At 43.0% G+C, this 13,623-nt stretch overlaps 1 long non-coding RNA gene across 3 annotated transcripts in view; it reads left to right on the forward strand.

The window, feature by feature from the left end:
* Window positions 1–13,623, forward strand: part of LOC135424399 (uncharacterized) — a 95,048-nt gene that overhangs the window by 64,345 nt on the left and 17,080 nt on the right. Inside the window, exons 11-14 of one of the 3 annotated variants that reach the window (XR_010435184.1) lie at window positions 6,879–7,042; window positions 7,534–7,568; window positions 8,186–8,215; window positions 9,783–9,889. This is a non-coding gene — a long non-coding RNA (uncharacterized LOC135424399). The other 2 variants (XR_010435186.1, XR_010435185.1) reach the window with 2 other exon arrangements.

Genomic DNA, 13,623 nt, shown 5'->3' on the forward strand with positions numbered 1-13,623 from the left:
CCAGACCTGGTCAACGGTTTATGTCTAGAGGGTTTTAGCAGCACTTACTCGTTGACTAATTTAACATTTATAATGTGATTCAATAGGATTTACTACAATTACAACAGTGACTTCGTTATAAATCCCAGATGGCAACATTCAAACTACACTTGCAGGAAGGTTGACCTTGAGGAGCGGAGGATATTGGTCCAGGCCAGCGTTATGACCCACTCCAGAAGGGAAGGGTAACCCAGGTTCTTGTTAATAAATCCCTTGGGATGGATTAGAGTGAAATAACACTGAATAATTGGTGTTTGTAAACATATATATGTAGGGTTTATTTTAGAACCATTTTGTTTCAAAAGTAAATAGCTATTTTGCTGTTCTGGGTGTTATCTATAGCAATAATTTATAGCAATATTGCAACATTAGAGCATAGCAATATAGCACTATTAAAGCAGAAAGATAACACTTAAGGAAATGCATAAGGGAAAGAAAGGGAAAGAAAGCATAAAGGTGCAAAGATATACATAGTCACCACCCACTGGATCCAACAATGAAACTTGGTAGTTGCAGCTTCCATGTCTGTTGGTCGAAGTGGTGGTCTTTATCTGTTGGGGGTGGGGGAAGCCCCCCCAAAACTCAAAGATGTTATGAGTTATTATACACTTCTAGCTCAGGTGGGAAGACCTTGTACCTCCCTGGGGTGGGGACTTTTACAATGGATGGTGCCATAGGACATGTCACTGAGTCTCTGACATCTCCTAAGAGAGCTGCAGCTGCCCACTGTGTCAGCATCAGTCATGGTCCATTGTGGTCCAACATTTGAGATGCATAGCCCAGGCTGGATGCGCAGTTATCATGTAAAGGGAGGACACTGGCATGAAAAAAGGTTCTCCCACCTTACAGGACTTGCCTGTTCTTAGCCTCTTCTCTTATCTGGAAATACAGTTTGCAGCCTCAGGCAGGCATCTGCACCCCGGATAGCTGGACAATGGCATCCACTTATCTATCTAAAGGTCCCTTGGCAGTATTCAGGGAGAAGTGGGCTTTGCTGCGTGAGAAACTACTTCTTTTCAGTTTGCAAAAGTCTTTTGGTAATCTTAGAATGTATAAGTCATTAACTGTTTCAGTCTCTGACAGCCGTGTTATCAGCTTTCGTGAATTTTTTGAAAATCAGGCCTCCAATTTTCACAAACTTGAGAGTTTGTGAGCTCTGAGAGGCCCCAGTCAGAGGGAGATGCTGCAGTCCAGGAGAGCCCAAAGGGCCTCACTTAGGACCACTGTGACCACTGTTTAAAGGGCTTCAGGATGTTTGGGTTTAGTCATCCATAAATTTCCATCCTGACCACAATCCAGGTCAGGAATTACTGGAGCTTCCAAAACTCTAGTAACAATTCTACTGGAGTTACCAAAACTCCAGCAACAATGGTACCATTCCACTTGGGCCACAATTCAGGCAGGGAAAGTTCCAAGGCTTTAAGGAGGTGATTGAGTATTCCCTCTCTCATCCTTCACCTTAGCCAGGCAACAGGAATTCCTGATATGGACAGTGGTGCTCCCACATTTGCCATGCAAGGCTTCTTGATAGAGTCAAGGGACACTCAGTACACAAACATCAAGGCTTTATGGGAATCCCTGAGATTGTAGATCAGCCCTGAGGAGGAAGGTAGTATGCACTAGCACATCAAAACAAAATATATACTTGTATGTGCATAGATAATATATGTATTTATGCAAATTTCATTTAAAAAGTGATTCCTCAAGAAACTTTGCTCTCTCTCACTGTTGACTGTCTTTCATTTTTTACTTGAAATTGATGCTTGCTTGCTCCCTTTATTGTCTGCATAAATAATGAGTTTCCTCAGTCAAATATAAAGTTCCAGTAGTTCCCATATCCCCTCTCTACCTGCAACTCCCCCAAAACCAGTATACCTTTCCCTGCCATGCTCGTGCACACAATCACACTCATCACCTCAACATACAGTTCCAGCTACTATACATTCTGATAAATCCTCAGTCTTGCAGTGCTGTGCCATTAAAATAAGTGTATTTACACATTCACAGTCCCAGAAACACCCAACAACACAGGACTGTCTGTACCAGAGCAGTAGAGGCAGTAGGAAGTTGCAGGAATTCTTGTGTAATATTGATGGTGTGGGATAAAGAGAGTTGCTCATAGTGCAAGCAACTAACTGATCTAGTACTGGTCTAGTTCTAGGAAAGGGTGTAATCACAGAATCATAGAATCAAAGAAGTGTTTAGGTTGGAAAAGGGCAGTCCAACCATTAGTCCAGCACGGCCAAGTCCACCCTGAACCTTGTCCCCAAGTGCCACATCCACACTTGATCTACACTAATCACTTAAACTTCTTCAGATTCTCCAGGTCTAAACACACTTGTCTTCTGGTCATTTGCATTTCAATCATTAAAATATCTCAGTGAATATCACAGCAAAGAGGGCAGAAAACCAGTGTCAGTTATTCAGTGCAATATACAGCATCAAGTGATTTCCTGTGCTGTAGGAGACCCTCCAAGGGTGCTCTGGCACATTTTGGGCCCCAGATTGGAAGCCAAACCCAGAGCTCAGCCCTGAGAACACCACACAAGTTATGGGGACAGTTGAATATCTCAGAAGGTTCATCTTTTCACATGGATTAGGAAGAAGAGTTGCCCAGTTGCCCACACCAGAGGACTGATGTGGAAATTTTGAATTCTTGTCTAGTTAATACAGTAATGTGGAGAGCATGTAGCATCTGATTTATCATGTAACCTTCACAAAATAATTCTTCATACAGGAATAGGGACCTGCCAAATTTCTCTGTACCTTCAGCTGCCACTCACAGATCCTTGGAGAAAGACAAGTCACTCAGGAACATATACTGATCATAGCCTTGTCTTCCTGTTTTGGCTGAACAGTAGCCTCCTACCAAACAGGCTGCACTCAAGAGAGGTGGAAATTATGGAGCTGAATTCCTTTCTTGCCATGTCCAGTACTGAAGTCTTGTGTAAAAATTTCTCCATGCTCATGCTCTTCAGGGAATTCAGGTTCCTCAAGTTTGCTGCTTCAGGCCCTTCACCAAGTGACTCCTCCTTTCTTAGCAGCTAAGCTGTCAGGACAGAAATAACACTCGCAAATAAAAGGGGCTACTAGACTGCTAAAGCAACTAATGTAACACACAGAGGAGCCTCCAACTACTCCACACAGAATAGGCAAGTGATATTTTGGGTTCTAGTACTCACTGTCAGTGAGTGCTGAGTGAAATCACTAATTAGGGTGTAAAAGAAAAGCAGTGTTGACTTACCTGGTTCGAATACAGCTGTGGACGTAGATGAAAATAAAGCTGTTTAAGAATTATCTATGCCAATACACATAATACAGCATCCTTTGAAGGGTTAAAATAACCACAAAAATTCAATATGATTGTGTAGAAGTAAGGAATCAAAGGACAGCAGTTCAGTTTTAGTAGACTAAAGGCCACTTAATGATACCATTAAAAACTACCCGGGCAAAAGCCTGCCAATTATCAGAAAAGAACTAATAAAGGGTAGCAGTTGCTTCATCATAGAAGCCAAACAGGTTGATCAAACATGATTACTTTTCCTGATAAATACCAAGAGGACACATTGTCTTTCAAATAACTAAAGTGCAACTGAGCAGCTTACAGCTTCCCTGGTACAGGTTCCTGCCTTTTTTAAAGGTGGGTGTAACAACAGCCTTTTCCCCCCTCATCTGGGACCTTCCCTGGGAGTCATCATTTTTCACCAACGGTAAACACAAGCCTTGCAGTTATGTGGGTGAATTCCTTCAGCAACATTTGATGAGTCACAACCCAGCCCTATGGATGTGAATACAATCAGTTTCTCTTAAAAAGTTCAGCTTCACTAAGAAGCAAGGTCAGGACTTCCCCACTTTGATTGTCCCTTTCTTTCTCAAACTCTATTGGAAGATGCTGACGTTGAGGGACAAATTTTGCCAATGAAGACTGACACAGAAAAGGTGCTGCATACAAGTGCTTTTTGAATCATCTCTCACTAGGTGGTCACCCATATTCAGCATCAAACACACATTTTCTCTGAACTCCCTTCTGCATCATCCATGCAGAACTGTTATGCTCAATGTTTGAAGTACTCAGACAATGTTTTATAGTCCTTATTTTGTTGCCAGTCCTTGCCTCCACCTCTTACATACTTTTGTGTTCTAATTCATCAAGAACTTTACTTAGCTAAGATCCAATTCCCAATCCTCCTGCAGAACAAGATAGTTTGTTCCTGTGCTCTTCATAATTTTCCTTTAAACTCTAACCTCCTCTCCTGGCATTCTCTTTCACAGCTGCTGCCATGTGTGTACTAACTGGCAGTTCCCTGAATGCAATGAATTCCAGTCTTACAAAGTCTAGAGTGCTAATTCTGTCGCTTATCTTCCCAGCTTTCCACTAGATCCTTCATCCACTCACCATGTGTTTGCTGCAGCCTAAGCTGCCATCTGGGATCATATTTATCACTAGTTCATCCTTACTGCCAGCACTCAGCATTGCCTGGCCAGTATTTACATTGGGATGTTGACATTAGCGCTGCCTAAGAATTTCTGGCACAACTTGCCTGGTGCTGTTGCCTCACAGCAGATGTCCACATGGCTGAAAACCTCTCTAAGGCAGAGGAGACTTGTGACTTTCTACTAGTTGTAGAAATCCTCCTCCACTGCTTTGTCTTGGTCAGGTGGTCCATGACAGACCCCATCACATCCCTCATTTTCCTCCTATCTCTGACAGAATGTTCTGCAGCCTGACATGGAGCATTGCACAAGCAAGGAGCACTTTGACATAAAGCATAAATCCTTCTCATTTCCCCTGCCTATTCCTCCTAAACAGTCCCATGACCATGTTCCAGTAGTGCACATTATCTCCATAATTCTGCTCATGTTCCCCTTCTTCCTTGTAAAATTCCTACATTTGCAGCTATTCCTCTCTCGCTTCTGGGATTTTGTGCTTTTCCCATAACAAAACTGATTTCAGACCCTTGTCATCAGGTTAGTAGTCTCATTGCAAAGATTTCTTTCCTTCTTAGTCCTCAAATACAGATGTCCAAAAATCTAGGGGAACTTATAGAACTTATAGTTTCCAAACATAGTGTGGAAACTCCTACTTAAAAATCCATCTAGATATCACAGGACTGCCCAGTGAGTAATGCAATGCCATGGTATTGAAAGGGCTTATGGAGAAATCCAGGGAACTACAGTGCAGTGATGAGTGCACTGGACAAATGTGTGCTGAGACCCAGAAACCTCCCATGCCCTGGGCTGATCCCACAGCGTGGGCAGAAGGGAAGGGGGGGATTCTGCTCCTCTGCCCCCTCAGGTCTTCCCACAGGGAAGACATGGAGCTGCTGGGAGAGTCCAGAGAAGGCACCAAGAGGATCAGAGGAATGGAGCAGCTCTGCTGAGAGGAAAGGATGGGAGAATTGGGATTGTTCAGTCTGGAGAAGAGAAGCTTTGGGACGACTTGATTGTGGCCTTCCAGGACCTGAAGGGAACCTGCAAGAAGGATGGAGAGAGACTATTTACAAGGGAGTGGCAGGACAAGGGGCTTCATGCTGACAGAGAGTAGGTTTAGATTAGATATTGGGAAGAAATTCTTCTCTGTGAGGGTGAGGAGGTCCTGGCACAGGTTGCCCAGAGAAGCTGTGGCTGCCCCATCCCTGGAAGTGTTCAAGGTCAGGTTGGATGGGGCTTGGAGCAACCTGGGACAGTGGGAGGTGTCTCTGTCCATGGTATGGGGAGATGGAATGAAATGATCTCTAAGGTCCCTTCCAACCCAAACCATTCTATGATTCTTTGAAATCAGTAGAAATTATAACATAGAACAAAATTAATGGATACAGGAAAAAGTGACAGTCTTTCACATGTATTCAAAAGGGGAAGTCTCACTTCACAAACCTGTTTTCTCCTTTGAAGGCCAGATAAAGCACATAGATTTAACTATCAAGACTACACTTCTAATGCTAAATAAGTCTGTTCCTGAGTGTGATCTCTGGTATCAGGTGAAATGGTGTGAGTTGCTTTGCAGTCAGCCCTCGGTGCTCCTGACCACCAGAACAGCATCAGCATCAGCACTGCACAACCCTTGGCTTGGGGCCCTGCTCTTTAGAAAAGCCTACTTTCTCTTTCACTCCAAATAAACAATGGCATGGACGGAAAAAACTGCAGCACTGGCATCTATGTGCACATTGTTCACACAAATGGAACATCAGCTGTCAGAGCAGCTTTCAAAGGTAAAACCCCTCACCCTCTGCACTAGACCCAGAGGGATCAGAAACTGAGAAAGAAACTGTGAGAAAATGGATAGAAAAGGGCTGGAAGCCCAACATGGGAAGGTTGGGGAACTTCAAGGAGAAAACAAAAACTAAACTTTCACCCTTTTCCTCTAGATGGTGTTTCTGGAAGATAAATATTATATTAATTCATATTTGTGGGCAAACTAACTTGAAGAATTTTATTCCATAGATTTAAAATTCTTGATCATATGGACACTCAGATAAGGATCTTGTAAAAAGCTCTGGGGTACACACCAACTTTGGATTTGTTTTAATTCACAGAGATTATCAGTCCCACTGAAGTGATAAACTGCTGTCACATGGCCTATTGGGCATTCCAGGGTCTTGCAGAGGAATACTCTCTAATTTGAATTACCAGATCCAGACTCCATGGATCCACAGTTCTCACAGTTCCATGACCTAGGCCATAGAAAACCAGCCAACTTCCTCTCTCCAACCATGGGGCAGCCAAGATGACACCTGTCCTTGGGAAGAAGGATCTGTTGAAAGAGGCAGCAATGTCCTCATGCAAAACAAAGAGAGAAATGAATCCTGCCAGCCACTGACATTTTGCCTCTTCTGTTTCAGGGCCTGGAGTCCAGTAGAACTAGAAGCAAACCACAGCACAGCCAGAAGAGGCAGAATCAGAGGAATCCCTGGATAAAGATGGTCCTGCACAGACATAAGGTGTGGGCAAAGTGCTGATGTGATGACATCCAAGCATGCTGAAAACAGGTCCCATCCCACTTTCTGTAAGTCCCTACAATGTGATTTCCCTTCCGTTTTGTTCAGTGAGCATGAGCTGAGGAGTTCTGGGGAGAAAGAGGGGAACTCATGAACACTGGTGAAGTGTGAAAGTGGAGCACTATCAAAGCTTTTGAGTTTGTGGCCCCATGGAAATCTCACTCTCTGGTCTGCTTCTTAGAGCAGCCTTGTAACTTGCCTAGTTAGAAAGAAAGTCCAAGACCAGTATCTCCATGTCATTGGCACAGAACCAGCCACCTTCAGGCCTTCTGCTTAGGTCCTCCTTCCACCCTGGACCAAGCTGATCAGGACATCCTGTCTAGTTGCAACACCAGAAAAAGAAGCATGAATGCAAGTCTCTATGCTCCTCTTCAGTCTCACTGATCTTCTTTTCTGCCCAGAGAGAAACAAATAAAGCAAACCCAGATAGAACGTGCAAAGTTCAAGAAGGCATCTTCATATTTGTAGGCAAACTAACCTGAGGAATTTGCTTCCACAGATTTAAAAATCCTGGTCATGTGGACACACAGACAGGTATATTGCAAAAATCTCTGGGCTGTACCTCAAATCCTGGCGGCAGTTCTGGGCCCCTCACTGCAAGAAATTCATTGAGGGGCTGGAGCATGTCCAGGGAAGGGAACAGAGCTGGGAAAGGTCTGGCAAACCAGGAGTGGTTGAAGGAACTGGGGGGCTCAGCCTGGAGAAAAGGAGGCTCAGGGGGGACCTTCTCACTCTCTGCAACTCCCTGACAGAGGGGGAAGCCGGGGGCGGGGGGGGGGGTCAGGCTCTACTCCCGGGGAACAAGGGACAGGAGGAGAGGGAATGGCCTCAAGTTGTGCTAGGGGAAGTTTAGGTTGGATATTGGGGAAAATTTCTTCACCTGAAAGGGTTGTCCAGCCCTGGCACAGCTGCCCAGGGCAGGGGTGGAGTTCCCATCCTAGAGGGATTAAAAGATTTGTGGGGACATGATTTAGTGGCAGACTTGGCAATGCTGGAGTAAAGGTTGAATGGAATGATGTTAGAGGTCTTTTCCAAACCATATGGAGACCTCACAACAGCTTCAAATTTCTGAGAGCACAGGCAGCAGGGAAGAAATTATTCAGTTGGAGGAGCAATTGTACTGATTTCTTTTCCTGCTTTTCTTTCTGCAGGCTCTTTCTCTTTAGGATGCTGAGATACCGGTATCATCTCTTTCACTTTTCCGATGTCTGCTAAACTGTTTGGCATTATGTCCAGAATAGTGAAGGGCAGTCATTGCCAAGTCCTTCCCCTGCTTATCACTTACTATTTGCAGGAATGTTTCAGAAAAGGATGTGATTTCATCAAAGATTGCCTAAATTCACTTCTACTGGGAAATTAGTATTTAGTAACAGTGCCCTTATATTTTAGGGAAAGAAAAAAATTATTTAGTTCAGTGCCTTGATTCTGCCTTAAAAACATGTATGGCAAGGTGAGAACTAGCTATGGAAAATCACTTTCTGGTATAATGTTTTTTCTTGCCAGACTCTGTAACTCATACAGAGTAGAGTAGTATCCCCCCAAAATAAATGGCAATATTTCAATTCCAGAATCAGGACATTAACATATAGCATTTTTTTTGTAAAAAAAACCCCAACACCATCACCCCAAAACAGCAGAGGCTGGGCTAGTGACAGACCCTTTCCTGGGAAATACAAAAATCATGTGGGTTAGAACTACACTTACGATTCTTCCAGAAAGCGCAATGATGTAGGAAGGAGTCTGAAGTTTCCTGACTTGGTCATGATTTCCCCACTGCCAAAAAAAGGATCACAAATCCTTGCAGGGCTTTCTCTCAAGTGGTGTTGTTGGCCATGTTGTTGTTAGGGTAGGGCCTGCCTAGAGAGGTCAGTTTGCTCTGCAGCCTGTGATGGACGTTCTGACAGGGAACACTCAGCTCCTGCTGCAGCAGCTTTTCTGCTGCCTCTGTGTAAAATGAGAGATGCTGGGAATGTTAGCACAGGGCAAGCAGAAACAACCCTCTGTAGCAACACTGCTCATCCCTGTAGTTCTGCTAGGATGTGGCTGGACACTGAACCCCAGAGATGGTAAGAGCACATTTTCCACGTTAAAAGGTTATTTATCAATTCAGTGTTGCACCATTAAGGTGCATGCTTTCAATATTATGTGCAGAATGTGCTCAGTCCCTAATTTTGATGTGACATTTGGTTGGGAAATTTGCCACTGAACTAACGTTAAATGATAAATGTGGCTGAAGGAATGGGCTGAGAGAATTGCTGGAAGCAATAGATGATTTCCTAGGAAAAACTACTGAGGACCATAACTAATGAGACAAAAGCTGCAGGTTGAAAAGCAGTGTGGACCATTCATTCTTTACCATGGCAAATGTAAGCAAAAATTTCCGGGTCTAAGTGTGAGCACCTGTGAAGACACGCTGATGTCACAGGCTGGCCATGGAGGGGCTGTAATGGCCTTGCTGTCCCCTGCCCCTTCTGCTCTATTCAGAAATTAATTTCTGCAGATCTTAATGCAGCTGTGATTTACCCTCACTACAAGTTAAGGAAAGTGAATGCTCCTGTCCCAGGGGTAATTTTAATGTTACATTTGTTTCCTAAGGAACTTTCCACAGACTGGTATTCTTGGAAGTCCTCAGAATGAGTTAACTGAACATGAGAGGCAAATAAACCCCATAATGTGGGATTAGAGGATGGGCAGCTTTCAAATGTGAACCACAGGTGCACATTACACACACTCTTCCTGTGTCCACAGCCACAGCGGAAAAGCTTGGAATAGGAGATTCAGTCCAAGGAGATGACCCTTGGGATGCCCTTTCAATCCCCCACCAAAGGAGCTGAGGGGCTCCTATTACAGAGCAGGTGAGTGGGAGGGGCAGGCTGGAAGATAGCTGGGGAGAAAAAGGTAATTGAAGCAGCAAGTAACTGTAAAATGAGGAAGGAAGGGGAATGAAAAAAAGTAAGGAAGAAGCATAGTATTAACCCCTGCAGGAAACTGTATCATAATCTAAAATAGGCTGTGCTTGTGAGATCAAAGGTCCACGTAGCCAAACTTTCTGTCTTTGAAAGTGATGGCCAGGAAGGAGCATCCAGATAGAATGGCACTTCTCCCAGACTCTCCCAACTTCCAGTAATTTGTGTTTATGGAGTCCCTGGGCAGAATGCAATGACTGGGTATTTAACAGCTCATGGTGAATTTTAACTGCTGAATTTGTCCAAGCACTTTTTGAACCCATGAAGTGTTCTCTGAGCACATGGAATGTTACTGTGATCCTCCACTGACTAAGACTAACCCAGAGAAAGCAAATATCCACATATGCAGTTCAATTCCCTTTGTTCTGACCTCTGACTGTTACAAACTTACATGTTTTTTGCACTTCAGCCAAATTTGCATATGAAGCCACATATTTGAGGAAGTAAAAATAGTGATTGAACTGCAGAAAGATCTCCCAGGTGCCAAGGCAGATGGTGCTATAGTTAATCTGCAGGACATATTTATACTACAAGTAGAATATTTTCAAGGGAATTGTCTTTCCAACCACTAAGGCTCCTGTCACTTAAGAGACTCCACCACAGCTTCCCGTGTAACATCAGCAGATAGATTTCCTTGGTGGTCAGTCTAAACATTTCTTTGATTGCTCTCTGCATCCATCCTAGATACCAAGGGGAGGATACAAATCCCTGCTCTTCCTGAAGGGCAAATCAGTTGTGTAAAGCAGAACAGCTCCAGCAGAAGACAACCCACAGCCAAGGTGCCAAGGAGTGGTGGCCCATGTAAGAGATCAGCAGCTGCAGATTCTAACAGTGCTTACATCTCCTGTCCTGAGGAGACAAGTGCTTACATCTCCTGTCCTGTCCTACTCACCCTACTAAAGTCTACCTGGGACAGACCTTTCTCTCCATGTGCTTATCATAAAGTACTTGGAAATATTTGAGTTTATCCCAAAACAGAAGTGAATGCCTTGTCCAAAGGAGGAGGGGACATTTTTTACATCTTCATCAGGACCATAGCCTGAGAAAACATACCCCAAATCTGCTGCAGCCAAAGATGCAGTGCCAACTTCACTTCATCACTGTTAGCTGAGCAACACAGGCATTGCATTCCTCCAAAATCAGTTCCTCGGGTCCCTCAAAGTGCCCTTGCTCCCTGAGAAGTGCACTCTCAGGGTGCAAGGTCTCAGAGCAGAGCTGTGTCATGACTGCACTGCAAAGACTGAGTTTCACCCGTTAGTGCCCTGATGTGTGTATGGTGTCCTCAGTCCTATCTGTGTAAAAACTCTGAATTCAAAAGAACTAATACATGTAGAACAGGAAAAAGAAATGAAGGACCTCTGTGTATGCCCTTTTCCTGGTTCTATGGCAGGTTCATTGGTAAATTCATAGTGAATTCAACTGTTGAGTTTACTTCCTCAACCTCTTTGTCAAGAAGTTTTTTTCCTTTAATACAGAATATTTTCAAAATACTGTGTAACCGGAATGGTCAGCTCAGGAGATGCAGATGCCCCTCTAGCACAGGAGTTCGCAAGTCTGAGATGTGTGCTCTGTTGGAACACAGGCACTGCATCTATTTTAAACTTTCTCTCTGAGATAGTCCTTTATGGCCACTTTGGAGCTGTGTTTCCCCTGGAGTCAGTCAGCTCTCAGCAGCTGCCAGGCAGCCCAACCCCGCAGACAGTGTCAATGCCAGAGGCTGTCATCCTCTAGGTATGGCAATAGGTATCCCAGAGGAAGGAATGTTTGCTTTCTCTCCCCTGGCAATGCTATTTGGATCTCAGAAATATATCATAATTTATGGCCTCCCCAGGTGAATATTACTGTTAGTTCAGCATGAAAGAAAACCTGATATTGCTGGTTTTTCTCTATGTTCTAGCTACTTGTGATATGTCTGAAGCTGGCATATCACTAGAGTTCATATTGTACCATTAGAGGGGTTTTTTTACCAGTTAAAGAATTCTGAAAAAAAAGTATCATAATAGGCCAATAAAAACAAGAGTTCTCTTTTAAAATGGGCATTTACAGTGTTTCTTAAATTAAAGGAACATTATTTATTTATCAATTTGGAAAAATCAATTTCTAATATCACTTAAAATGTATTCCCCAAAGTAATGTGATGTTCAGGCAAATAAACAGAACTCTAAAATGAGAACTCTTTACAACTGGAAAAGAAGCTTTTAATAGATAAAAGCCATATTTCAGATATTAGAAATTAATATTTCTAGGAAGCAAGAGAGGGATTTTTCATCAGAAATTGTAGTGATAGGACAAGGGGGAATGGCTTCAAACTGACAGAGAGTAGTCTTAGATTGGATATTAAAAAGAAATTCTTGCCTGTGAGAGTGGCGAGGCCCTGGCACAGATTGCCCAGGGAAGCTTGGACAGGGCTTGGAGCAACTTGGTCTAGTGGAAGGTGTCCCTGCCCATGGCAGGGGTGAAACTGGATGATCTTTAAGGTCCCTTCCAAACCAAACCACTGTGGAATTCTATGATTTTATATTAACATGCCTACACAAATTTGGGCATTATGAGGCAAAACCTTCTCAGACGTTATAGCAGGATCAGTAATTGACTATGAAATGTAAACATAAAAATAGATATGATGCCCATCACAGTTTCAGTCGCAAAAAAGTTATTGAATTTTTCTATAGAAGATCATATGATACCATCCATATCTACACAGTCCTTGAGAGGTGCTTATCTAGAAAAGATCCTTAGAAGCACAGATTAAAGGAGATTCTGCAATATTATAGATACTCTGTTTTACCATACAGTTTTCCTCCTTCAAATATTTCCTTAATATTAACTCCAAGTCCTTTTAACTTCAAATTAAGCAGTTATGGTGCTGGTGATAGAACCCTCCACGTATCTTAATGAAACTTATTTTCACTTGAAAAGATTTTTTCATACTTCCACACCCAGACTTTACTTTGCTCATTTCGTGACTTATAAAATTAATTTCTATCCATACCTTTTTCTAAGTCATATTCTTCATACTTGTCATTTTGGCTCCTCTTCTCCTTATTCTTCCTTACAAGAATATTTTCCTTTTTTCAGAAGAGAGCTACAAAGTGTGCTCCATTCAAAATACTGTAGGCTATATTTAAGATAACCCACTGCCTAAAGGGAGCAAACATTAAGCAGCAGTGCACCACATAAAGAATACTTGTACAAATATTGGCAATACTTAGATTCGATTACTATAATGAATTGAATGACTAAGTAACTTTCGAAAGTGCTTGACATTGTTAAGTGTGTAAAAACTCGTGACCCCAATTGCTTTTCTCCCTGGCTCAAGGGACAAACCACATGCATTTCTCTCTGATTTCATCCTCCCAAATTACTTTAATTCTCTTCATTAAATTTCCCACTGAAAATTACAAATATTTTTTCCAATTTTCCAAATCTGCCTTTAAGTTTGATCCCATTCCATCCTGTAAAAGTGCTTGGAAGCCCCTTTTCCCAAGAAACACAGCAGCACTGTCTGCTTCTGTCACCTCAGGGTCTTTTCTTCCAGCATTGGTGAGTGGAACATTCCCAGATGTTCTTTGGCCCATCCCACCTGACTTTGTTCTGTCCCAGCGGGGAGCAGATGAAACCGG

The sequence above is a fragment of the Pseudopipra pipra genome, chromosome 19, assembly GCF_036250125.1.
Source record: "Pseudopipra pipra isolate bDixPip1 chromosome 19, bDixPip1.hap1, whole genome shotgun sequence".
Classification (NCBI taxonomy): domain Eukaryota; kingdom Metazoa; phylum Chordata; class Aves; order Passeriformes; family Pipridae; genus Pseudopipra; species Pseudopipra pipra.